General features: G+C 44.5%; 1 long non-coding RNA gene and 1 pseudogene across 3 annotated transcripts in view; one reads left to right on the top strand and one right to left on the bottom strand.

Annotated features, from left to right (window-relative positions):
* LOC147421800 (uncharacterized) overlaps positions 1-24,381 on the bottom strand; it is a 36,781-nt gene extending 12,400 nt beyond the window's left edge. Inside the window, exons 1-3 of one of the 3 annotated variants that reach the window (XR_015186799.1) lie at positions 23,878-24,374; positions 23,416-23,806; positions 20,941-23,096 (exon numbers count right to left, since the gene is read on the bottom strand). This is a non-coding gene — a long non-coding RNA (uncharacterized LOC147421800). Of the gene's footprint in view, positions 1-20,940; positions 23,097-23,322; positions 23,807-23,877 lie in introns of those variants that run through there. The other 2 variants (XR_015186800.1, XR_015186798.1) reach the window with 2 other exon arrangements.
* On the top strand, positions 2,208-7,456 carry LOC147421801 (uncharacterized; annotated as a pseudogene).
* Positions 24,382-27,462: the final 3,081 nt, after the last annotated feature.

Raw genomic sequence — 27,462 nt, 5'->3', positions numbered from 1 at the left:
TAAAGTCGGTGGAAAAAATGTAATTGGGGAAGTGAGGCAAAAACGCGACTAACTCTTGAATTCTAATTTCAAATCTACATTAAAATTTATCAATATAGGCTTGGAAAAAAGTGCTTGAGTCTCCCTAAAAGCCAAAATTCATGGATTTGATCCATGTTCCACCTCCTAATCAAAAACTGATTGCACACATTTACTTTTTAGTGTGTTCCTATACTAATTTCTCAAAAGTTCAAAAGCTACAACCTTGGCCAAAGTTAGAATTTTCCACTCAAGAATTTGAAAGTAATAAAAAGGGGCTCAAAAACCCAAGTAGAGATCCAATGCACACACAAATGGTACCTATAGAACCTGTTCATCAAGAACCAACTTATATCAGTAAAAGTTGAATTGGTAAAAATTGTTGGATCGAGATTCATGTATCTTTTTCTCAATTTGACTTGTGCAATTTGGTGCTTGTAGACAATGTTATCTTAATCTTATTGAATTTTTTTGCCAAATTTGAATGAAAATAGCATTGATTATGTCTAATTTTGTGTATATGGTCAAGTCATAGTCATCAAAGACAAAAACAAAATTGTGTAGCTAACCTGGAAGCAATTTTTGAATGCCCTCTACTCATAAATTTATGCTCAAACTTCTAGGATGCCTTGACATAAGTTACGAGCTCAAAGAGAATGGGATGATGAACCATATGAACCTAGAGACTAATTGATTTCCCATGAGCAAGCACAAATCTCTAAATAAGAGTTGAAAAATTGTTCGGGGCAAAGTTTTAAGACAAAGGTGCAAAGGGTCAAAGACACACTTTTTCTCCTCAAGAACTATAGCAATTACACAGTCAAAAGGAAGTATTGGAGGCAACAAACACAATCCAACTCGACACATTCTTTAGATTGCCACCATGAGGACTTGACTTCTAGCTAGCACATGAGCTTAGGAGTACAATACAGGATTAAAGGAAACTGGTGCTTAACTACCAAGAATATTGTCCCCTCAAAATCCTACATGCTACAAACATCAAAGGCTACTCTAGACAAGCTATGGAAATTCCTAATTTAGCATGCCAAATGTTGTGTAAAATTGCCAAGATGGTAATCATATCTACTAATGTCTTCAGGGGTGTGGAGGCAGTAGGTCATCTATGAACCATCTTCCTCAAAGGTAGCAGAGCTTAGCCAGAGGACTTCTTTGTCATTGGCTTCATCAACATCAAGTTCTTTGCCTTTCTTATTTGCATCTAGAAAAGCGAGGGAAAAGTCTCCATCTACCTTGTCTTCTCCTTCTTGAGAATTAAGCAAGCAAGAAATCTATTTTTATACTAGAAAAAAGTCTCGCATCTATAGAACAGGAATGAGAATTTGAATACTTATCTACAACTTGGTAGACTATCATGCATACTACTTAGATTGTGTGCCTTTGAGATGATTGAGAGCATGGTTTAGCAAGTTTTATATGGTTTTGAATTTAGACTTGGGGTTTGGGGTAATTGGAATTGGATCTGTACCTACTCTGTTGTAGGTAATCAGATATATTAGGGTTCTTTAGCGGTCGTGTCTCTTACACCTATTTCTACTATTCTAGCTTAACTCTTATCAGAGCCAAAGGTCTAATGCTTTCTTGACCCCCTCTTAAACAAAATTATATATGACATCATTATATTCTATTAACAAATTTTGATACTTGCATTCAACATCTTCATGATTCGAGTGTATGTCTATAGCGATGCGATATTCCATGTAAAAGAAGTTGTGACTGCAAATATCCATTCAAGGCTATATTATATTAAGAATTGCTTATCCACCCAATGAGGATGGAACATTGGGACTATGTGGTGGTGATCATCAAATTTGAAATTGCCCTTCCATAATGAAAGCAAGTCAAATGCAACATCCCCAGCCAAGTTGTAAAGACTACTTGAGTATCGAAGGAGGGTGGTGGAGAAAAAGAGAGAGAGAGAGAGAGCTTGGAGAGAGAGAGAGCTTAAGCTGTCTTAGCGATGGCCTAACCTTAGACTAGACTTAACAAGACGCGTCAGGGGCGTAACCCTCGAGGTTACGCCCACTACGTTAGTCCCCTCATGTATTCTCCACACGAGTCTGCATGCAACTTCACTTCTTCCTCCCCGAATGCTTGGCACCCTGCCAACCCCCTTCCCCATCGCAGCCTGGTGCTCGACAACTCCCCGCAGGAAAATGTGTTGCTGAAGACAGCCCTGTTTCACGAAGTACTGACAACGCTTCCGCATGGCCTCGCGCAGAAGCTCAAAGCGTCATTCTCAACAGGCGACAATGGTCTCCCCTCCTTGTCATACCATCCCCAAAGAGCTGCAGAAGGAGGTGAAGAAGCTTATCAACCAGGCCCCTATCACCAAGAAGATAAGCTTCCCGAGGAGCTTTTCGGGAGAGAAGGCGAAGGAGCTGCTGGAGGAAGCTCTCAACGAGGTCTCGGAGGTAAGCCCTTCGTCACTCTGCCTGCTTCTCAGATCAGAAAGAAACAAAAAGATCTTGAAGAAAGGGCTCTGATAGGTCTCCTAGCCGGACCCCGTCCCCCTGTAGAGTCCCTCAAAAATTGGATTAGAAATCAGTGGGGGCCCTTAGAGGCAGAAGTGGAAACGATTCAGGCGTCACCAAAAGGCCACTATCTGTTCATCTTCAAAACTGCAGCCATGGCTTTTTCTGTGCTAAGCCATGGGCAGTGGGTCATTAGGTCTTCACCTCTGAGTCTCTTTCGCTGGCACAAAGAATTTAACCCAGAACACTCGGCTTTAGTCAATTACCCTGTCTGGGTCGAATTCCCAAACCTACCGATGCATTACCATGCCCACTTAGCTGAGATTGGGGCCCCCTTAGGTAAGGTCCTAGGGGGTAGACAGAAGACTAACTATGTCCCTTCATGGCACCCCCAAGTGCTAATAGAAATGGACATCTCAAGGGATCTCCCCACTGCCATTGACATCTTTACAGATGATGGAGAACTGTTCGATTCAAGAAATAACCTATAAATACTTGCCTAATGCGTGCTTTCACTGCGGGGACAAAGCCCACTATGTCAAAACTGTCCGATTAAATTTCCCCCAGCTCCTTCTTCTGAACCAGTAGAAAGCAAGGAACAAGGCCCGCAAGAAGGGGCAGGCAAGTTCACCACGGTCACTCACGGGAGAGGAAAATATTCTCCTCAGAAGCAGAATAAAGAAAAACCTAGACCCAAAACTTGGCAGCCTAACAGATTTTTGGTACTGGCTCCACTCAATGGGTTTGATGAAAAAGAGTTGCTTGAATCAGAGGTTTCCAAATCCGATGCTGAGGAATCTCTCCCTACGGAATTAGAATCCCAGGTGAATAGAATGGACGAAGATTCCCTTATCGATCTTAATCTAGCCACCCCACAACCTGCAGCAGCGAATAAGGAAAACATTCCCCCCTCTCCAACCCCGGCACCTATGGAGATTCAGAAAGACAACAAGAGGACTCACGAACCTGTCAGTCAGAAGAATGTAAAATCCCCGGCCAACAAAGCCAAAAAAGACAAACGGGTGCATAGATGAGAGTTGTCACTTGGAATGTCAAGGGGCTTACTGACCCCACTGAATCCAAGAAAATAAAAGCCTGGGTTACTGACAATCTAGTGGACATTATTTCTCTTCAAGAGATCAAGGTCACGGGTGAGGACTTGACCAGAAGACTCAACGAAATATCGCAATCATTACAGTGGTTCTCTTCATCTCATCAAAATGGGATCTGGAGGCACCTCGATAGGGGTTCCTCACTCCTTTCTCCCTCAGGTGCCCATTGTCCTAGGAGGGGAGCACTAGGTGGCTATTAGTATCGTGGTGCCTGTTAAATGCATTTTGGTCTCGGTGTATGCTGCAGGATCTACTGCCCAAAGAAGCAAGTTATGGGAGGAATTGTCTCAGGTCAAAGGGGACATCCTCATGATGGGCGACTTCAACATGGTTGAATCATCTCTAGACAGGTTCCTTGGTAAAGGCACGGTATTCAATGGTAGTGAGAAGGCTGCATGGGACAGATTGAAAGACAGTCTTGAGCTGTGGGACATGGGAGAAGAGGGATGCTTCTCCTAGCAAAATTACTCGAGAGGGGAGAATGCTAGGAAAGCCCGTCTTGACCGTAGCTACATTTCTTTTCCCCTGGCTAACTCGTTCACTAGGGTCAAAAGCAAAGTCAAGTACAACTCCTGCATCTCTGATCATTATCCAGTGGTGTCCGTAATCGACCAAAAAGTTGGAAAGATTCGTAACCAATGGTTTCACACCGACCCTGCCCTTTTCAAGATCCCGATGGTTCAAGAGGCCATATGCAAGGTTTGACAGTCCAAATTTTCTTTAGCTAACAACCCGGCTGCAGCGTGGTCAGAAGCAGTCAAAGAAACACAAAAACTGCTCTCCAAATTTAGGAAGGAGGTCACTTCGATCAGGAGGAAGAGAAGGGACCAGCTTTACAGCTCCCTAAGCGAGCTTGAATCAGGGCCTCAGAATGAAACCATTCAGAACTCTATTTCTGAATTAAGGTCCAAGCTTAAGTAGGAAGAAGATCTTGCCCTTAAACATGCCTCGTTTTTTTTTAGGGAGTGGTGGGCTGGAAAGGTTGACCAACCAACCAAAGAAATGTTCAAAATGCTGAGGAAAAAACATGTTAGAGAGGCCACCCCTCTTTTCACTGACTCAGATAGTACAATTCAGACAGAAGAAGAAAACCTCAGCTATACGAAAGGCCACTTTGAGCAACTCTTTAGCCCCAAGGAGATGCTCTCTGAACCAGTCAGTCGAGCAAGGGAAATTGTGTGGAAACATAGGTGTAGAGTTATCTCTGAGACTACCAAACTGCAAGCTAACTCGCCTTTTTCTATCTCAGAAATCCAGAATGCGATAGACGCCCTAGCCCCTCATAAATCTCCCGGGATTGATGGGCTCCCAGCAAAGTTTTTTCAGATGTTCAAAGAAGTTCTTTCCCCTTTTCTTCTTCAGGTATGGGAGGAAGCAGACAAATTTAAAACACTACCCTACTCCATCAACACGGGGATCATTAAACTTCTGCACAAAAAAGGTGCCAGGGAAAACCTTGCCAATTGGAGACCTCTTACTATGCTTAATACTTGCTACAAAATATTTGCTAAAGTGGTGGCAATCCGGATCACACCTGCCCTGATGAAGTGGATCTACTCGGAACAAAAAGGTTTTATCAAAGGGAGAAGGATCATTGAGGCGGTCATATCCCTTTGGGAGGGCATTGATCATGCTGAGAATATGGGAATCGACTATGTATTTGTCAAGATTGACTTTGACAAAGCCTATGACCGCCTTGAATGGTCCTTTATCCTGAAAAGTCTGGGAAAAATGGGATTTGGGCCCGGTCTGATCCGGTTTGTTGCCACCCTATTTGGTCATGCAAGAGCAAGAGTTTCCCTTAATGGGGTCTTATCAGAAGTATTTGAACTGAATAGGTCTATTAGGCAAGGTTGCCCCCTAGCCCCTCTTTTGTTTGCAATAAGTGCTAATGGTCTTAACTGCTTAATCAAAGGCAACATTTCAGAAGGCAATATAAAGGGCGTCCCTCTTCCTAACAGTGAAAAACAGCAATGCCTCTCACAATTTGCTGATGACACGAATGCAGTGCTGTGCAATGATGAAAGAACTCTGCTGAATTTCTGGCAAGCTATGGAGACATTTTGTCTGGCATCGGGGTCTAAAGTCAACCACAGCAAAACAGGCATTAGAGCTTCTCTATCTTCCCTCCCAGTCTGGCTTACCAACCAGGGATGCAAAATTATTCAGGATGGGGAAGTGTTTAGGTTGCTAGGTATTCCGTTTGGTTTTAAGGTCAGTCTCAAACAGAGATGGGAATGGGTCATGGATAGGTTTAGGTCCAAACTCAAAAGGTGGAAAGGATTTCAGACTTCATTAGCAGGCCGAGTATTGGTGATCAATCACTTTCTTGCATCTTATATTCTCTTCTTTCTCAATTGCTGGAGACCTCCTGAGGGACACCTAGAACAGATAATCAAATATTATAGGAATTTTCTTTGAGCGGGCAATCCCTTCAAAAAGGGTGCTGCCAAGGTCCGATGGGAGGTATGCTGCTTACCAGTAGAGAAAGGAGGGCTGGGTGTCAAAAACTTGACCAATTGGGTAGACAAAATAGCGGTTAAGTTGATCGTCCGAGCTTTGGAAGACCCGGAACAACAGGAATGGGCCAGCCTCCTGTTCAAGAAACTCCACCTATTCTCACTAGTTAAATGTAAAAACTGGACAAATTTGAGTTGGGTCACTATCTTCTTCGGGCCACAAATGATTAAACCTAGGGGCTCCGACCTGTTGCTCTCACTATGGGGTGCAGGAACCGCTCTAGAATCAATTTGAAGGTAAATGACAACTCTAGAGACTGGACTCAGTAAGGTGGCCCCTTGCCCCCCCTAGCAGCCATCAATGAAAGACAACAAAAAACTGCCCTTATAATCACAGAAAAGGAATCTCTTCCTGGGGAGATCTATGGAACTCTAACCTTCAGAAATGGAAAACTAGAGAAGAACTACTTGTCCTCTTCCCTCTCCAACCCTAGGAACTCAACCTTATCATGATTAGAATTGCTCTGTTTCCGGTGGAAAACTGCTGGAAAGTGTTGATCAAAGACTCAGTCCATCTAAATGCATTTAGTTGGAAAGGGGGCTTCAAGCTCCAACATCCCCTGATAGACGGGAAAGACATTAACCCACCTTTACACATCACCCTCAACAGACGATGGAATGTAAGCTTGGACCGCAGGCAATGGGGGTTCAAGTTCAGAAAACTTTGGGACAAAAACATACAACCGAAAAAGTCAGTGCTGATGTGGCTCATTCTACACAAAGCAATTTGGACAGGGGAGAAAATGCAGAAAGCAGGCATCTCGGCAAGGATTTGCTCCAGATGTAAAAGAAGTGTGGAGTCGGTGGTCCATCTGTTTATGACCTGTCCCCAATCAACCACGATTCTAGTACCTCTTAACTCTGTTTTGACACTCAAGTCTCTTGGAAACAACTTTTGCTAGGTGACTCCATAGGCATATTAACCACCTACTGGAATAGGACTAGGGCTGAATTTCTTTGGATCATCTGGAAACTGAGAAACTGCATTGTGTTTGAAGAGACTTACCGGGCTCCAAGCCTGAGAGTACTTTTTATGGATTTTAATTTGCAGGTCTACAAGCTGAAAATTACCCTGTCCAACACCTAATACATTCGGAATAGGATCAATGAAGATGCAGCAAAGACTCTGCTGGGATTATCGGATGATGAGCAAGATCTGCCGCTGACTAATTGGAAGAGAAAAGAAATTCTAAACATGACGGCGTTTAACATGCAAGCTATTGCAGAAACCTATGAAGCAATCTCTAAAGCTAAAGACTTCATGGAAAAGCTATCTAATCAGATCGAGTCACTGCGGGCATATGGGGTGGCATAGGGGAATTTCTGATGTACTTAAGTCAAGAATACTCATACTTATGGATCTCGTTGTTATGTAGGATGGTATGTAATGTAGGATGGTATGTAATGTGGGAGAGTCTCCCGTCTCAGTCATCGTACTCAGTTCAATTGTAACTTTTTCTCCCTCTTTCGGATAATATAATCTTCTCTGCTTTGTTGGGAAAAAAAAAAAAAGACTACTTGAGTAATGATGCCCCTAATAAGCCATTGGAAATATTCAATGCTCCAAAAAAATTAATTGGCATTAGTAAATAATTTTCCTTCCCAAGGTCTTGCTTGGAAGTACAGAACGTACGGTCTCTTAAGCCGTTGTTAGGGTAAAGGGGCCAAGTTAAGGATACTCAAAACATAGGGCCGAACAAAGGGAAATTAAAACTTAGGCAATTCAATCTTCCAATTTACGTAGTGATTTTGAGTCATATTGACATGAAAGAAACCCCTTCTGATAATCTCCTCGTATCCCATGCTAGCCCAATTATGACACTTAAATTTAATAGAGTAAAATCAAGCAAAAGGTGTCCTTGTTTTAGGGCATCTCCTGTTATTGGGACCTTAAGCCTAGAGATCAAGCTAGGAAAAGGCTTGAGATTTGAAAGTAGAATTGCTAAAGGAGACCAAGAGAATCAAGAGACTAAGACAATTAGGAAGACGTTCAAGCAAAGACTTCAAACAAAATTCAATAAAAGAGTAGACTACAGAAACATGAAAGGTTAGAAGGAATATCTGCTGCAAGTCTCAAGAGCATGCATTACACGTGAGAGGTGTATATATATATATTTGGGCGGTCTTTAGAGAGACACCTATATGAGTTGCTTTGTCTAGCAAACAGTCAAAGACGAGTCTTCTAGGCTCTCACACTGGAGGCAGGTTCTCGAAGCAGAACTAATCAAATTTGTCAGAAGGTGAAAGGGCCGGGGGGAGGAACGGAATGTACATGCGTATTAAACCAGAGAGAGAGAGAGAGAGAGAGAGAGAGAGAGAGAGAGAGAGAGAGAGAGAGACGCACCAGGCAATAGAAGATAAATAGCAGAGCGACGAGAAAGAGAACCAGGAGCAGGCGCAGGCAGGTGTTGAGCATGTATTGCAGCCAAGCCTCTGCAGCTTGAGGAGGACGTGCTACGATAGGCATACAATTTGCAGACGCCATGTTTGCGTTGCTGTGCAGGTACTCATCTCTGCCATTAATGGTGATATTTGGAAGCGCCATATTTGTGTTGTTGTGAAGGTACTCATCTCTGCCATTGATGGTGGGCTGCTGCAGGTTGGCGGGCCTGCGCTGCTCCATAACGGAGGAGAGGAGCATGATGCAGAAGGCTAGGAAGGCCACGCCCATGAGAACCAGACCTGTGACTTGGGGGGGAATGTTCATCAAACTGCAGGAAGGGTGGCATGAGAGACATGGCGCATGATTGTAGAATGTATCTATCTGCTTCTTTTCTCTTGTTGACTACCGTAGGACTCGTATGAGTGCAAGACATTTTTTGTCTGATTCACGTCGTAGGTTTTATTCTGTCTTTCGCAGGTAGCTTCTTCAACACAAGACATTCGCTGCCCAAAGCGCAAAGGCCTTGGAGATGACTTCTCGTTACAAAATACTAGCTCACGCGACCCGCCTACCGGCGGGTCTCGCTCGCTCTTAAAATGACACACACGATCAACACTATCACCAATAACCTACGGATACTTTTTTATCCATTGTTCAAATGCAAGTTTTTGTCTCACTCTATCTTTGGCCCCTTGAGACTACTCCTGTTATATTTATCCTTTTTGCATCTTTCTCTTCTCCTTCCCTCTTTTGCGCGCACCCGCACACACACACACACACACACACACACACACACACAGATTACATAAAAGAACATCACTAAAGAGACATATTTCAAACAAAAAAAGTTTTTGTCTACATTATTGCCAAAAAGGCTAAGGAATTTATCTGCATAGCACTCTTAATCGTGCTATTTCAACAGGATCAAGATATTGAGCTGGAGCTCTACACACTTCTCTTGAATCTATTTTTTGAACCCAACTTGAGTAAATCTTGCTCGCTCTTACCATGACACACATGATGTTTATAAGACTTGGATTTGTCATTGCTCACAAAAAATACCTTTAACCCATATCTCATTGGTGTATGACCTTGTACAAAGTGGGTACCATATGACCATATTCTAAGTACCAGATAGTTTGTCCCACTTCGCCATTCGGGGGGAGACACGACCATGGAAGCTCGCAACTGTATTTTGACACTGCAGCCTAGGGTGTTGCTGCTTCCATCAGTAACACACTCGCTTCGCATGCGTTGCAAAAAGCCACATTTGGAAATATCCTGCAATCCATGTGCTCCTTGTGTAACCCAGCGACACGCTTGTGTAATGCCACATGCCTTCAAGGTGCACGTGTACGTGATTGCATAGGAGAGATGCCCTCTCTTTGCATCTACTAAAAACAACTCTTTTCCTTTCTAACCCTGACCCTGTTGGACATATCCTTGAATCAATGCACTCCATGAGACAACATGCATTTGGAGAGACACCCACGCTTCGCATCAACCGAAACAGCCCATACGAAGCCGAAACAGCCCAGATCGTATGTGATTGCATCTGGAGAGACACCATCGCTTCACATCAGCTGAAAAATGCCCAAAGCTCCTTGGCCTTGCCTATTTCGCAATCGGTGCATTTCAAGAGACGACGTCTAGAGAGACACCCTCGCTTCGCATCAGCTGAAGACAGCCCAGATCGTATGTGATTGCATCTGGAGAGACACCATTGCTTCAAAACCGCTGAAAAACACCCAAAGCTCCTTGGCCTTGCCCATTTCGCAATCAATGCATTTCAAGAGACGACATTCAAGACAAGATGTCACAAAGTGATGACGTGGCGGTCAACAGAAACCCTAATTTCTGCCAGAAACCCTAAAATTCCTACAAACCCTAAATTTTGCCAAAAACCCTAATTTCCGAAAATCGCGGAAGCGGATTATTACAAAAAAAAAAATGAAAAATGATGAGCGACGCAAATTTCGCTTTTTCTCTACTTAAATGAGAAAGAGAGAGAGAACTGATGCTTTTGATTTTAAAAGCTTTTGGGGCTCTGCCTTTGGGCATCCCTTGTAACCTTTAAATTAGTGGTGAGGGCCTCACTTCTCAGAGCATCTGGACGCAGAGTCTGAGAGTGAAACCCTAACTGCTCTCTTGTACTTTGATGATTGATTAATACAAAAAGAAATACCGAAAGGGGCGCCAGTCTTTGGGGCCAATATCTCTAGGCACGGAACTCCGCCGGGCCAGTGCAAATCTATTGTGATCTGTGAATTGTTTTGAAGTGGTTATTTGGTGCTGTCGCGGTTGATTCTTGACTTGGAGTGTCCAAGTCTGTTACAATGGTATCAGAGCACGGCCGATTTCTCTTCTACGGGAAATCCGATCCCCGAAATTTTTTTCCGCGGCACCTATGGCTTCAGGCAATGATCAGTCGACTCCCTCTGCATCTGGAGATGCGGGTTGGGATCACAACGAAGATTCAGGTAGAGAGTATGGCCCGCCTTGGCCTACTTAGGCAGAGCGACGAGAGATAGAGCGTCGCCAGTTGATCGGCGATGCAACAAAGATGATGCTCAATTTTGCCAAGGACCCGAAGATGGCAAAATATATGAACCAAACCTCTTTGAAAGAGGTACAGATGGAGTGGCAGAGAACCACAACACCACTCCCGAAACCCGCTCTCAAGAAACCTTCTGCCCCCAAGAAATATACGGAGAAGGAACTGGAGAACGTGGTTGATGCACGGATTGCTTAGCTTTTTGACACGCAAAAGAAAGCCAAAAAGCACGGTAAAAAGCAGAAGAAAAGCACTGACTTTCCAGGTTATTTGGGTCGTCAGTCGACATTCGACAAGGCAAAGAAACAGAAGAAGCGTGTCAAGTTTGAAGGCTTACCTACTTCTTCTTCTTCTTCTTCTTCTGATAGTTCTTCTAGCTCCTCGGATTCGAGCGAAGAACACATGAAAAGCAAAAAGCGAAGCAAGAAACAAAGCTTCAGAAAGGGCAAGAAAAAGGCAAAGAAGGCTAAATCTCGCCCAGAGACTGACAGTTCTATTGAGGACTCGTCTACAGACAGCTCAGATTCCAATGACGGAAAGTTTTATGCGAACAAGAAGAATTTTTACAAAGCCAACCAGTATGACTTTCTCGAAGATAAAAGCAAGAAAGTCCGAGAGTTTAAGGAAGGTGGCCACTCGATCAAGTTTGATACTTTTCAAGATACTCAGATGCTTCGAAGGCTTTGTCTTTTATACAACAGTTTGACATCGCTTTCGCGGGAGGACGCTATTCAGAGCACTCCAAGATTCGGAGAGCTGCCTCTTATTTTAAGGGGAATGCTCGCACTTGGTGGTCCACGATTCTATTAAGCAAGACTGTGCCAGTTACATGGCTGAAATTCAAGAGGCTTTTTATTTCTTCTTTGTTGACTCAAGAGTTTGAGCGAGATATACGAGCTGCTTGGAACCATCTTCGGATGACCAAGAAGGATACAATCAATGCTTATTGTGAAAGATTCTGGAGCTCTTTTCTACCCGCCTCTTCATTCAAGAAGATCTCGTTCAGAGAACAGATTGAGCGGTTTACCTTGGGTCTACCTACAGAGATCCGAGATCACTGCTTGGAACAGAAGTCAGCTTCTATTCAGGAGTTGATGAGTCATGCGAAGCAGGGCTTTGCCATTCACTCTGGCAGTCTGACCTACCCCACAGATGAGGCCATGACACAACGAGCCGAACAGACTTCTGGGAATGAAAGTAGAATGAAAAAGAGCAACCCAGAGAAAAAAAAGGATGCACGACCCAAGCTTACTCCTGAGGAGAGAGCTCGCTTCATCAGAGAGGGGAAGTGCTTTGGATGCGGGGAACATGGACATATTTCCGCAAAGTGCCCTGATAAGGCACAGAAAGAACACACTGATAAAGACGACGACAGGTCTGAGAGTTCGAGAGCAGCTGAGGAATGTGGCAGAAAAGGCAAATAGAAAAGCATAACTGGTACCACATGGCGTGGGACCTGCACCGAATCTAATGAATGAAAGTACAAACTTTGCCGCTTTCGGGGCAAAGCGAAGGATCAGGAAGCTCTTTTGAAGGAGCCAAGGCCAACTTCTTTTCACTTGGAATTGGCGGCTCGATTTGGAACTACGCCCGACAGACTGACGCCGCAGGCGGAGGTAGTTCGATTGGCACCCGGATGGGATGTTGCCATTACACCGAGCATTGGCAAACTTCGTTTGCAATGATAGGGGTGTTCAGGGCACGTGAGTGACGTTCTACTCGGGATCCCTTGGTACCACAAGAACTACGCCGTGGTTGACTACCGGGCCGAGAAAGCGACTTTGATAAATGAAGGGCTTAGAGATTGTACTTGATCAACTTCAGTTTTCTTACTCATTCTTTTGGGAGAACTGAACGATGGATAAAGGTTGAATATGTTTTGACCTGAAGAAAAGAACGCCAAGATTTTTTTTTTTTCTGAAGATCATACCATTGATCTGATATCTGGAAGCACGCCACCGAATCGGCCACCTTATCATGTGAGCCGAGTACAGAATGAAAAGATTATGAACTCAGTGAAAGACCTCTTGGAAAAGGGTCTTGTCCAGCCTAGTACTTCACCGTATTGCTCTCCAGTGTTGTTGGTTTTGAAGAAAGACGGATCTTGGAGAATGTGCATGGATTATAGCACTCTCAACGAAATCACCATCAAGAACAGATTTCCGATTCCTAGGATCGATGATATACTCGACAGGTTACAGGGATCCTCGTGCTTTAGCAGGATTGACTTGAAGAGTGGATATCATCAGATCAGGATAGCGCCAGGAGATGTCTACAAGACAGCTTTTCGGACGACTTTTGGGTTATTTGAGTTTTTGGTGATGCCTTTTGGCTTAACCAATGCTCCTGCGACATTTAACCGGATGATGGACAGGATTTTTCGAGAGTACAGGCTATTTGTTGGCACTTTCTTTGACGACATCATTGTTTTCTCCAAGAATGAGGCAGAACACAGAGATCATCTGCTTCAAGTCTTTCAGGCATTACGAGATCACACGTTAGTGATTAATGCAAAGAAAAGTGAATTTTTCCTACTAGAGATACACTTTTTGGGACACATTGTGTCAGCAGCAGGAGTGCGAATGGACCCGGCCAAGATAGAGACTATCCGTGATTGGCCCGATTTGAGGAATGTCCATGAAGTTAGAAGCTTCTTGGGACTGTGTTCGTACTACAGGCGGTTCATACGAAAGTTTGCAGAGGTTGCTTCCCCTTTGCATATCTTGACACAGAAAGGAGTACCTTTTTCGTGGGGACCCACAGAGGTGACTGCCTTTCAGACATTGAAAGAGAAATTCACTACAGGACCAGATTTGGCTTTGCCGGACTTGCAGAAGTCATTTGAAGTATTTTGTGATGCTTGTGGTCGTAGTCTGGGTACGGTCTTGATGCAAGAAGGCCATGTCATAGCTTACGAGAGCCGTTTGTTCTCTAGGCCGCAGATGACAGCACAGATGTATGGGAAAGAGCTTTTGGCGGTTATCCACGCTCTTACTCAGTGGCGGCATTACCTACTCGGAGCGGATTTTACTGTCTTTACAGACCATCAGAGTTTGCGCTACTTCTTGTCACAGAAGCAGCTTTCGGAAAAGCAGATGCGATGGGTGAACATCTTGTCACAGTTCCACTTCCAGATTGTCCATGTGCAAGGACAGAAGAATGTGGTGGCAGATGCTTTGTCTCGGAAACCGTTGGTTCTGGCTATTTCCGCGATACATCATAGGAGCTTCGAGGATATGGTCGATCAGTGTGCCACAGATACAGATTTTGCAGATATTTTCACACGGATACGGGATGGCGAGACAGTAGCTGGATACTCCCTTCGGGAAGGCTACTTGATGAAAAAGACTATGTTGTGCGTTACACAGCCGTTGAGGGAAAAGGTTATGATTGATTGCCACTGTCCACCTTTTACGGGTCACCGCGGCATTGCTACCACCATGAAAGGAGTAGAGAGAGATTTCTTTTGGCGGAGACTGAAGAAGGATATGGAAGAGTTTGTGCGCAGTTGCTTGGTATGCCAGAAGGTCAAGTTTGACAGGCATAAGGCACAGGGATTGTTACAGCCTTTACCCATACCCTCCCGCCCCTGGGAAAATATTGAAATGGATTTCATTTTTTTTTATCTCCCGAGAATACAGAATGATCACGATGATTTTCCGATTACATGGCACGCCTGAGACGATTGTCTCCGACAGAGACCCCAGATTTATGAGTTTGTTTGGGAAGGCAATTTGGGAGAACATTGGCACGCGGTTGCAGTTCTCGTCATCGTTCCACTTGCAGACTGACGAGCAATCTGAGATTGCCAATTCAGTGATTTTAGATTTATTGAAGTCTTGTATCTCGCATCAGAAGACTCAATGGGAAAAGAACTTACCTTTGGTGGAATTTGCCTACAATAACACGATACACTCTTCGACGGGGAAGATGCCATGTGAGATTGTTGAAACTGCTGCGAAGGTTCCATCCTTCCTGAGCACGAAAGATTAGAAATTTGAAGCGGATGAATATTTGCGAGATTTGGATACGGCTTTTGCCAAGGTTCGCGAGACTTTGCAGGAGTCTCAAGAACGACAGAAAAAGGCAGCGGATCGCCATCGTCGCGACTGGAAACTGAAGGAGGATGATTGGGTGCTCTTACTTTTGAGAAGGCACGCCTAAGAAAGAAACAGGGAAAGGAGAGGCTTTTTCCAAAGCTTAGTATGTGATACTACGGACCTTTCCAGATTACTGACAAGATAAATGATGTCTCCTTCCGATTGGAACTGCCAGATACTTGGAGGATTCACAATGCATTGCATGTGAGTCTCTTGAACCCTGTTAAGGGTGATGTGCTTGATGATGGGGAGCCTGATGAGCAACCCAAAGTGGAAGAAAACGAGGAGATCCTTGTTCCTGAACAGATTTTGGCACATAATGATACGAAGAAAGGTAAAGTCCGAAGGCGGTTCTTGGTTAAGTTCAAGAACTTTCCTGCATTTGATGCGAAGTGGATGGAGGAGGAGGACCTAGCAGATACTCCTCGGATTGTGAAACTTTACCTCGATGTTTTGGTTTAGCATAGTCTACTCCAAACGGAACCCAGAATTCAGCTTGGCCGGAGATCTGGTGCAGTGGGATGCACAAGAGGGGAGTCACTCCACTCCTTTGTCAACAGATGCCTCGATTTTGATACTAAAGTCACTGATGTCTCTTTGAGCTTCAGGGATACTGAGAGCTGACAGTATTCTGCTGGATGACTTTATGAAATGGAATTCCTGATTATGATACTGATTTGTTCTTGACTTCTTGTGAGTGCAGGAACTGATAGCCGAAATGACTGCAGCATTTTGGTCTGATTGATCTCGAATAGACATGGTTGCAATAGGGGTTAGTCAATCGGACATCGATGAGGTCCCGATTGGACCTAGATGTGATTACTAGCTACATTGCCGATAAATCATGGTCTAAGATCCGAATGAATGTTGAATGTCATGTGATGTCCTGTGATGTGACTGTCGATTTTGTACATGTGCTAGATGTGCGTTCCTAGTACGTAGGTACTAACAGTCAGTGTCTGCTAAGACGGTCTATGGCTTTTGTCGATTTTGCAGGCATAATCGCGGTCGATTACAATGCTTTCAAGAGGGGGGTATGTCACAAAGTGATGACGTGGCGGACAACAGAAACCCTAATTTCTGCCAGAAACCCTAAAATTCCTACAAACCCTAAATTTTGCCAAAAACCCTAATTTTCGGAAATCACGGAGACGGATTATTTTATTTATTTATTTATTTTAGAAAAAATTTGGAAAATAATGAGCGACGCAAATTTCGCTTTTTCTCTACTTAAATGAGAAAGAGAGAGAGAACTGATGCTTTTGATTTTAAAAGCTTTTGGGGCTCTGCTTTTGGGCATCCCTTGTAACCTTTAAATTAGTGGTGAGGGCCTCACTTCTCAGAGCATCTAGACGCAGAGTCTGAGAGTGAAACCCTAACCGCTCTCTTGTACTTTGATGATTGATTAATACAAAAAGAAATACCGAAAGGGGCGCCAGTCTTTGGGGCCAATATCTCTAGGCACGAAACTCCGCCGGGCCAGTGCAAATCTATTGTGATCTGTGAATTGTTTTGAAGTGGTTATTTGGTGCTGTCGCGGTTGATTCTTGACTTGGAGTGTCCAAGTCTGTTACACAAGAAGCTCCTCAAGCTTATGAAGTGGACCACATTTGGCATACATGTTGACCAAGGCAGTGCCAAGCACGACATATCTTGCAATCAATGCACTCCATGAGACAACATGTTGCTGGACAGACTCCTTGGCAAAATGTGGGAAGCTTTCGTCCCCTGGATGAAAGAATCACGCTTGTTATGGGGATGGAAGTTGAAGACATGCACGGATGCATAAATGCGAGATTTCTTTTCTCAGTTGGTCGGCGTAAGGAGCAACATAATGCTTGGTCATTGACAGAGGGCGAGGTGTGTGGCGCTTCGGTGGCACTTTGGGCACGATCAACTTGCAATTGGGCAAGACGGAAGCTACGCAAAGACCTACCTGATTGGCTGCCTACCTCATTTCTAAAGTACACAGATTATGCTCTAGAGTGTTCAGCCTCCTGCCCTTGCTTTGCGCCATCTACAATGCCTTTCCCGGGACATGATCATGGAAGCTCGCACCGGTATTTCCACTGCAGCCTAGGGTGTTGCTGCTTCCATCAATAACACACCCTCGCGTCGCATCCGTTGCAAAAAGCCACATTTAGACATATCCTGCAATCCTGTGCTCCTTGTGTAACCCAGCAAAACGCTTGTGTAATGCCACATGTCTTCAAAGTGCACGTGTACGTGATTGCATTGGAGAGATGCTCTCTCTTTGCATCTACTGAAAACAACTCTTTTCCTTCCTAACCCTAACCCTTTTGGACATATCCTGGAATCAATGCACTCCTTCAGACAACATGCATTTGGAGAGACACACTCACTTCGCATCAGCTGAAAACAGCCCGGATGGTATGTGATTGCATCTGTAGAGACACAATCGCTTCGTATCCGCTGAAAAATGCCCAGAGCTCCTTGGCCTTGCCCATTTCGCAATCGGTGCATTTCAATAGACGACATATAGAAAGACACCCTCGCTTCGCATCAGTTGAAGACAGCCCAGATCGTATTTTGCTGAAGCTCGCAATCGTATTTTGCCACTGCAGCGTAGGGTTAGGGTTAGGAAGGAAAAGAGTTGTTTTCAATAGATGCAAAGAGAGAGCATCTCTCCAATGCAATCAATGAACTCCTTGAGACAACATGCATTTGGAGAGACACACTCACTTCGCATCAGCTGAAAACAGCCCAGATGGTATGTGATTGCATCTGTAGAGACACAATCGCTTCGCATCCGCTGAAAAATGCCCAGAGCTCCTTGGCCTTGCCCATTTCGCAAACAGTGCATTTCAATAGACGACATATAGAAAGACACCCTCGCTTCGCATCAGCTGAAGACAGCCTAGATCGTATTTTGCTGAAGCTCGCAATCGTATTTTGCCACTGCAGCGTAGGGTTAGGGTTAGGAAGGAAAAGAGTTGTTTTCAGTAGATGCAAAGAGAGAGCATCTCTCCAATGCAATCAATGCACTCCTTGAGACAACATGCATTTGGAGAGACACACTCACTTCGCATCAGCTGAAAACAGCCCAGATGATATGTGATTGCATCTGTAGAGACACAATTGCTTCGCATCCGCTGAAAAATGCCAAGAGCTCCTTGGCCTTGCCCATTTCGCAAACAGTGCATTTCAATAGACGACGTATAGAAAGACACCCTCACTTCGCATCAGCTGAAGACAGCCCAGATCGTATTTTGCTGAAGCTCGCAATCGTATTTTGCCACTGCAGCGTAGGGTTAGGGTTAGGAAGGAAAAGAGTTGTTTTCAGTAGATGCAAAGAGAGAGCATCTCTCCAATGCAATCAATGCACTCCTTGAGACAACATGCATTTGGAGAGACACACTCACTCCGCATCAGCTGAAAACAGCCCAGATGGTATGTGATTGCATCTGTAGAGACACAATCGCTTCGCATACGCTGAAAAATGCCCAGAGCTCCTTGGCCTTGCCCATTTCGCAATTGGTGCATTTCAATAGACGACATATAGAAAGACACCCTCGCTTCGCATCAGCTGAAGACAGCCCAGATCGTATTTTGCTGAAGCTCGCAATCGTATTTTGCCACTGCAGCGTAGGGTGTTGCTGCTTCCATCAGTAACATACCCTCGCTTCGCATCCATTGCAAAAAGCCACATTTGGACATATCCTACAATCCATGCGCTCCTTGTGTAACCCAGTGACACACTTGTGTAATGCCACATGCCTTCAAGGTGCATGTGTACGTGATTGCACTGGAAAGATGCCCTCTCTTTGCATCTGCTGAAAACAACTCTTTTCCTTCCTAACCCTGACCCTATTGGACATATCCTGGAATCAATGCACTCCATGAGACAACATGCATCTGGAGAGACACCCTCGCTTCGTATCAGCTGAAAATAATTGTATGTGATTGCATCTAGAGAGACACCATCGCTTCGCATCCGCAGAAAAATGCCCAAAGCTCCTTGGCCTTGGCCATTTCGCAATCGATGCATTTGAAGAGACAACATCGAGAGACACCCTCGCTTCGCATCGGCTGAAGACAGCCCAGATCATATGTGATTGCATCTGAAGAGACACCATTGCTTCGCATCCACTGAAAAATTCCCAGAGCTCCTTGGCCTTGCCCATTTCGCAATCAGTGCATTTCAAGAGACGACATCCAAGACAGGAAGCTCCTCAAGCTTATGAAGTGCACCACATTTGGCATACATGTTGACCAAGGCAATGCCAAGCACGACATATCTTGCAATCAATGCACTCCATGAGACAACATGTTGCTGGAGAAACACCTTGGCTAAAAGTGGGAACCTTTCGGCCTTTCGATGAAAGAATACGGCTTGTTATAAGGATGGAAGTTGAAGACATGCACGGATGCATAAATGGGAGGTTAGCTCATGATTTCTTTGCACTCCATGAGACAACATGCATCTGGAGAGACACCCTCGCTTTGCATCAACTGAAAATAACCCAAATCGTATGTGATTGCATCTGGAGAGAGACCATCGCTTCGCATCCGTTGAAAAATGCCCAGAGCTCCCTGGCCTTGCCCATTTTGCAATCGGTGCATTTCAAGAGACAACATCTAGAGAGACACCCAAATCGTATGTGATTGCATCTGGAGAGACACCCTTGATTCGCATCCGCTAAAAAACGCCCAGAGCTCCTTGGCCTTGTCCATTTCGCAATCAATGCATTTCAAGAGACGACATCCAAGACAGGAAGCTCCTCAAGCTTATGAAGTGCACCACATTTGGCATACATGTTGACCAAGGCAGTGCCAAGCACGACATATCTTTCAATCAATGCACTCCCTGAGACAACATGTTGATGGAGAGACACCTTGGCAAAATGTGGGAAGCTTTTGGCCTCTAGATGAAAGAATCAGGCTTGTTATGGGGATGGAAGTTGAAGACATGCACGGATGCATAAATGGGAGGTTAGCTCGTGGTTTCTTTGCTCAATTGGTGGGTGTAAGGAGCAACATAATGCTTAGTCATTGACAGAGGGCGATATGTGTGGCGCTTTGGTGGCACTTTGGGCCCGATCAGCTTGCAATTGGGCAAGACGGAAGCTACACAAAGACCTACTTGACTGTTGCGTGCATCATTTCTAAAGTACACAGATTCTGCTCTAGAGTCCTCAGCCTCCTGCGCTTGCTTTGCTCCATCTACAGTGCCTTTCCTGGGACACGACCATGGAAGCTCGCAACCGTATTTTGCCACTGCAGCCTAGGGTGTTGCTGCTTCCATCAGTAACACACCCTCGCTTCGCATCCATTGCAGAAAGCCATATTGAACATATCCTGCAATCCATGTGCTCCTTGTGTAACCCAGCGACACGCTTGTGTATTGCCACATGCCTTCAAGGTGCATGTGTACGTGATTGCATTGGAGAAATGCCCTCTCTTTTCATCTGCTGAAAACAACTCTTTTTCTTCCTAACCCTGACCTTCTTGGACATATCCTAGAATCAATGCACTCCATGAGACAACATGCATCTGGAGAGACACCCTCGCTTTGCATCAGCTAAAAACACCCTAGATGGTATGTGATTGCATCTGGAGAGACACCATCTCTTCGCATCCGCTGAAAAATGCTTAGAGCTCCTTGGCCTTCTCCATTTCGCAATCGGTGCATTTCAAGAGACGACAACTAGAGAGACACCGTCGCTTCACATCAGCTGAAGACAGCCCAGATCTTATGTGATTGCACCTGGAGAGACACCATTGCTTCGCAACCACTGAAAAACACCCAAAGCTCCTTGGCCTTGCCCATTTCTCAATCAGTGCATTTCAAGAGACGACATCGAAGACATGAAGCTCCTCAAGCTTATAAAGTGCACCACATTTGGCATACATGTTGACCAAGGCAGTGGCAAGCACGACATATCTTGCAATCAATGCACTACATGAGACAACATGTTGCTAGAGAGACACCTTGGCTTTGCATCAGCTGAAAACAACCGAGAGCGTATGTGATTGCATCTGGAGAGACACCCTTGCTTCGCATCGACTGCAAAAAGCCACATTTGGACATATCCTCCAATCCATGCACTCCTTGTGTAACCCAACGACACGCTTGTGTAATGCCACATGCCTTCAAGGTGCAATGTACGTGATTGCATTTGTCGTGATGCCCTCTCTCTGCATCTTTTGAAAACAGTTCTTTTTCTTCTTAATCCTTACCTTGTTGGACATATATTGCAATCAATGCACTCCATGAGACAACATGCATCTGGAGAGACACCGTGGCTTTGCATCAGCTAAAAACAGCGTAAAGCGTATGTGATTGCACTTGGAGAGACACCCTTGCTTCACATCCACTACAGAAAGCCACATTTGGACATATCTTGCAATCCATGCACTCCTTGTGTAACCTGAAGACACGCTTGTGTAATGCCACATGCCCTCAAGGTGCAAGTGTACATGATTGCATTTGGACAGATACCCTCTCTCTGCATCTGCTCAAAATAGTTATTTTCTTCTTGACCCTAACCTTGTTGGACATATCCAGCAATCAATGCACTCCATGAGACAACATGCATCCAAAGAGACACCCTCGCTTTGCATTAGCTGATAACAGCCCAGAGCGTATGTGATTGCATCTTGAGAGACACCCTCGCTTCGCACACGCTGAAAAACACCTAGAGCTCTTTAGCCCTGCCCAAGTTGGGTTTTTCTTGCAATTAAGTGCATTTTGAGAGACGACATCCAGACTTTCTCAAGGTGCAAGTTTACGTGATTTCATTTGGAGAGATGCCCTCTCTCACCATGCATCTGCTACAAACAACTCTCTCTTGTTGACTCTGATCCTGTTGGACATATCCTGCAATCAATGCAGTCCATGAGACAACATTGCATATGGAGAGACACCTCGAGAGACACCCTCGCTTCGTATTAGCTGAAAACAGCCGGAAGTAATTGCATCTGGAGAGGCACCCTCGCTTTGCAGCCACTGAAAACAGCCCATAGCTCCTTGGCCCTGCTCAAGTTGGGCATATCCCGCAATCAATGCATTTCAAGATACGACATCCCGGATAGGAAGCTCCTCAAGCACTTTTTGTGCTTTATGAAGTGCACCACACTTGGCATACATCACCCTCACCCTATTGGACATATCTTGCAATCATTGCATCTATATAGACACCAAGAAAGACACCCTCACTTTAGTTGAAAACTGCCCAAAGTATATGTGATTGCATCTGGAGAGACACTCGCTTCGCATCTGCAAAAAGCAACCCAAAGCTGCATGGCCCTGCCCAAGTTCGACATATCCGAAAATCGATACGACATCCCCTCCTCAAGCACTTTTTGAGCTTTACAAAGTGCACCACATTTGGCACCCATAGAGCGACAAACAATCTCCCTCGTGCTGCCTGCGTAGCTACAGAAGATGGGAGATAGAGGACGTTGCCGGCATGGCGTTGTGTGTCACAGAGAGCTAGGAGAGAGGGACCCCTGCAAACATGTGAACCCACCCCCCGTACTACATGGTGCATGCGAGAGCCTCTCTATTGGTCCAAAGCCCCTCAACTCCATCTCTCACCTACAAACAAAACAAAGCCAATGATTGAGAAGCTACTCCTTGGAGCTTCTCACCCATTTTCATCCTTGAGATGATGCTGATGATAGCGGCGTAGAGCTTCACACACACATCCAGCTTGTCATCAAAGTTGTTGAATGATCCTAAGGCAACATGGCATTGAGGATGATCAATGGCAAGATGGTGACATCACTGTTTTTCACTCACCTATCAAAAGTTGGTCAGTAGACATTTACTTCGCTATCAAGTGGCTCAAAATCTGTGCGCGTGATGATTGTGATGAATTGTGTGCGCAATCACGCCACCAGCAAAAAGGTCTCCACACAGCCCCAACTTGGTTCACATGTCCTGCCCCTAGCCCTGTATGGGCTACAATGTATTATTACTATTGAGTGGCGAGGTTGGGCCCAAAACCACATCTACAAACTCGTATAAAATTAGCATGCAATAATCCTTTTCAAAGTACAAGCAAACCCGTCAAAAGTAATCACTACTTAAAATCACAACTAACAATAAATTCTAAGGCAAGCAAGCATACTAAATCATGTCCCAAAAGAACACATTGCATGATGATGGCAGAGAGATATGGCCAAAGAGAGAGATTGAAAGACAGTATGAAGATCTTATGCAGCTTCTAAAGACACACAAATACACTTTCATTAATGTCATACATTCATACCCTTAGGAAAACGATGGCAACTTGTTGCTTTTGAGAAATGCATACTGAAGTGTAGATGTGGACCTGCCATCTGCACATCATACTGCCAGGCTCTTGAACTTTGAAAGTTCACTGCTTTTGACATGCTTGATAGTTATCTTTAGCTCCATGATAGAGAACCCAAGAAGGCAAAGGCCGAGAAAATGCTTACTTGGAGAGTGGGCGCAGGAAGGGGATATCAATCATTTAACAGCTGGGCAGAGCTTTGGAGGTGAGAGGGGGTTGGGGTCGCCTGTCTGTTGACGACGCAGAGAGTGGACGTGTGCCTCCCCAACTTGTCAGCAAACCCAGTACCTGATTTGTTTATCTCAGTATTGACTTCTTTGTGTGGCTGCTTTCCAAGACGGCATGTCTGCAAAACACAGTATTCCTTCAACAGGGCGCATAGCTGAAAAACCGGGGACAGAATATAAGCATAGTGACCTGCAGGTGGCTTGTTAGGTCCTATCGCAGCATTGTTGAGCACATTGAAGCAATAGGACTGCCTACACTTGAAGTTGCACCAATCTTTTGATTGGACAGGGGAGAGAGAGAGAGAGAGAGAATGCCACAGGAGGACCTGCTCGTAGGAGCCTGCATCCCTCATCAACCTGTTATGCCATCATCGAGCCTACCTCTCTCAAGGCTATGCATGCCTCCCTCCACCTCTCTGTCGCAAAGGCTGTGCAGATATGTGTGATGAGAGAGAGAGAGAGAACCTTTCAAATTGGGGGTCGCAGAAGCGGAAAGAAAGAGAGAGAGAGAGAGAGAGAGAGAGAGAAGGGGGGGGGGGGGGGGGGGGGGAGAGAGAGCATTTCAAATTGAGGCTGCCGTTCTAGCTGAATCCAAAGCTCTGTCGTGCGGCCGACTCGTGCCTGACTGACCCCTGAGGTTCACGGCCTCTCTTTCTGTCTCCCCCACGCGTCCTCTCTCTCTCTCTCTCTCTCCCTCTTTTGGAACGTCATATTATGTTAGTAGATGAAACTATTTATGTATTTTCAAAATTGAAAAAGTAATCTGAAATTCTAATTATAATGGGTAGAGGAGCCACTCCAAATCTTCACGGCTCTAAAAGGAGCTCTACGCATGGCCATTCTGAAAGGGTGCGCACATGTGTTGTGAGCCCCTCAGGTTTTCCAGCTTCCGCTTAATCCGGACGAAGCCGCTGGATCTGTTTTGCGCACATGTGTGTGTTGGTTTTCCGACTTTTGTCTGGAGCCCCTGGCCCCTATTGGTGAAGCAGGCTTTCCAGCTACAATCGCGCACCCGCAGCGGGCGACTATGTCGAAAGTCCTACTATTGCGCTGGGGCCGCTGCGGCTGGAATCTTTAAGCCACGTCATCAATTGCAGCCGCTGCGGCTAGTGATATGCTGCATGTGCGAACCCTTTGAGCGGCATCGCGACTTCGCGCATCTGTAGCAAAAGACCGCACCACGAATGGTGCTCCACAGCTCAAACGCAACAGGAAATTCGAATAAGCAGACCCTCAAGAAGGTTGGCTGTGTGAGGCTTTTGAGGTGAGTGATGTGAGTTGCTTCTGCAAGGCGTTCCTTGTAACCCTAGGATGTGTAGATTTTTTTCGCTTGCTCTTTGCAATACCCTATTTCTCTCCGTGGAATCCATGGGGGTGTTTCCTCGACGTGCCACTGTTGCAGTCTTTGCAAACCCTGAGAGGTTGCCTGTTGTCTTGGTAGAGAGGGGTATCGATGGTGGATTTTTCCTTGTGGTTTGCAACACGCATCGCTGCTCGATCTTCCCCAAGTGCATGCTTTGTTTTATTTTTGGTGATGAATAGGTGTTGTTGGTTATCAATTGAGCGTAGCAGAGCAATGGAAATAGTTGCTTTGGCTCATGATCATCAGGGCAGTGGATGCACGCTGCCGAATAGTTATAGCCTTGAGTGTATGAGGCCAAACACTCCCCTGTCACAAGTTCCTCACAAAGACTCCAACACTAAGAGCTTATGTCTATGAAGATCGCCATAAGATCTTGTTCTCTCTGTTGAAGGCCTTGCTCTTGGAAGAGGTCACCTTTGTAAAGAAAAATCACCTTAGCTATTGGTAGTCAGTGCAGGTAATGCTTGTTTCTCAATAGTCATAGACTTGAGCGCATGAGACCAGCATCCCCTTCTCAAAAGCTCGTCAAAAACTCGAGCAGCAGAGAACCTGTGTCTCAACACAACTCATCCCAAAATTATATCTTGGAAGAGGGTGCTTCTGTGGAGAAAGGCTTTTGGCTCTACCATATCTTGGCAGTTTAAAGCTAGACGTGGAGCTAGCCTTGGTAGCCTGCATCATTCTTAATGTTTTGGAGCCTTGAAAGCCCAATGCACAATGTAGGTCTGCTTTATCGGTTCATGCTAGCTCTCGAAGCATCTTTTTTTTTAAAGCATGCTTTGTTGAGTGACTCGAGCTTTGATCAAGATTTTCATGATGTCTAATAATTTCTGATCATTTTCCCATCATTAGGTTTGCACAGTTGCATTTGATTGTGCCTCGTGTAGCTGGCTTAGAAAGGGAGTCAAAGGTTGTCATTGAAGGCTGCTACAACTGGCTTCTCTCAACACCACGTCTTTGTTGGGCAGTTGCAAGCTTTCTTTTGGAGAAGCGCTCATCTTGCAATTTGGCACAACAACATTTGCCTACTGATGATATCAAATCCCCCCCCGCCCCCCTTTAGCCACTTCAAGCATCTCTCTTGCTCATTTCCAACAGGATGCAATACTTTTGGAGGAAATAGATGCACTATGTCATTGCATAAATATGTGGAATGTTATTGAAAATGTCTTTACTTCCACTGATTCTTTGCTGGTTTTTGTTTTTCAGTACACATTCTTCTGTCAATTTTTCACATGCATCATGAACTTTTTCAAGTAGACTTAGGGGATCTGAGTCTTATGTTTCGTAATTAAATGATGATTTGGTTGGAGATTGTTGGATGTAGTTGTGTCTCTATGTGGCTACTAAATGCATACAAAATTTTGTGCGGTGGATTAATTCTCATCATGCTTTGTTTTTTATGTTTTTTATGCCTTGCTCATGCTTAATGATCTTGGAAAATGTGTATATAGTGGAAAACCAGGGAGGTGTTTAATGGGTTCAAGATGTTATTTTCATTGTTGGGATATTATTTCTTGAATTTAGGGATGCTTGCAAATTTATTGCTAGAAAAAGGTCGGCCTAAAATGTGGAAACCACAACTTGAAAATCACTCTCTGATCTTAATTTTATTTCAATGTACATATTTAATGTGTTTTAAGCATCTCTTAAAATTATTCTCCTCCTTTTTCTCCTACATATTGCAGGTAGGCCTTGGGACTTTATCATTTTCAACCAATCACTTTCACTCAAGGCCCTTTTTCATAACATTTACTTGTGCTCAAACTTTTGGTATTTACTAATCGCTCACCGAATCATTTATACCACCAACTAAAAAGAATTACATTAATGATAATGAATATTAAAACAAGGATCTTGTAAAACAATTGCAAATGTTTGTAAATCTATGGGACACTACGCAACTTTGAAGACAAGTAGAAACATCTTGCAGCCCTTCAATGTGCTAACAAATATATTCTTTTAAGTGATAAACTGAACTATCATAGGTTGCAATTGTAGCCAATCATATGTTGCAACTGTAACCATTACACAAGTTGCAAAACACCCTTTATGCCTTTCACAAATTTCAAGATGCTCATCTCAATACTATACATCGAATTTTACCATATACTCACAAAGTATCTCTAGAACTAATCAACCCACCAAATAAAAATCATATGAAAAGCTTAAAGGTGGAAGAAGCTAGCACCCATAATAATAGCTCTATGATTTCCTATCATAATGAGCCCAAAATTTTTAATTACGTCTTCATTTATGAATGTGAATCCCATCGAGTCTGAATATATATTGTACTTTCTTTTATTCATTCAAAGATCTACATTTGGTAATCAAGGCCATGCACTTCTAGATTGTAAGTGTTTATGACCTAGATGTGATCTCCCACCCCACATTACTCCAAGTTTGAGTCAA

This window comes from Adiantum capillus-veneris, chromosome 27 (genome assembly GCF_014529385.1).
Source record: "Adiantum capillus-veneris isolate H3 chromosome 27, ASM1452938v2, whole genome shotgun sequence".
NCBI classification, from domain to species: Eukaryota; Viridiplantae; Streptophyta; class Polypodiopsida; order Polypodiales; family Pteridaceae; genus Adiantum; species Adiantum capillus-veneris.
The sequence above is the reverse complement of the archived record's forward strand: the minus strand, read 5'-3'. Positions and strand labels throughout refer to the sequence as shown.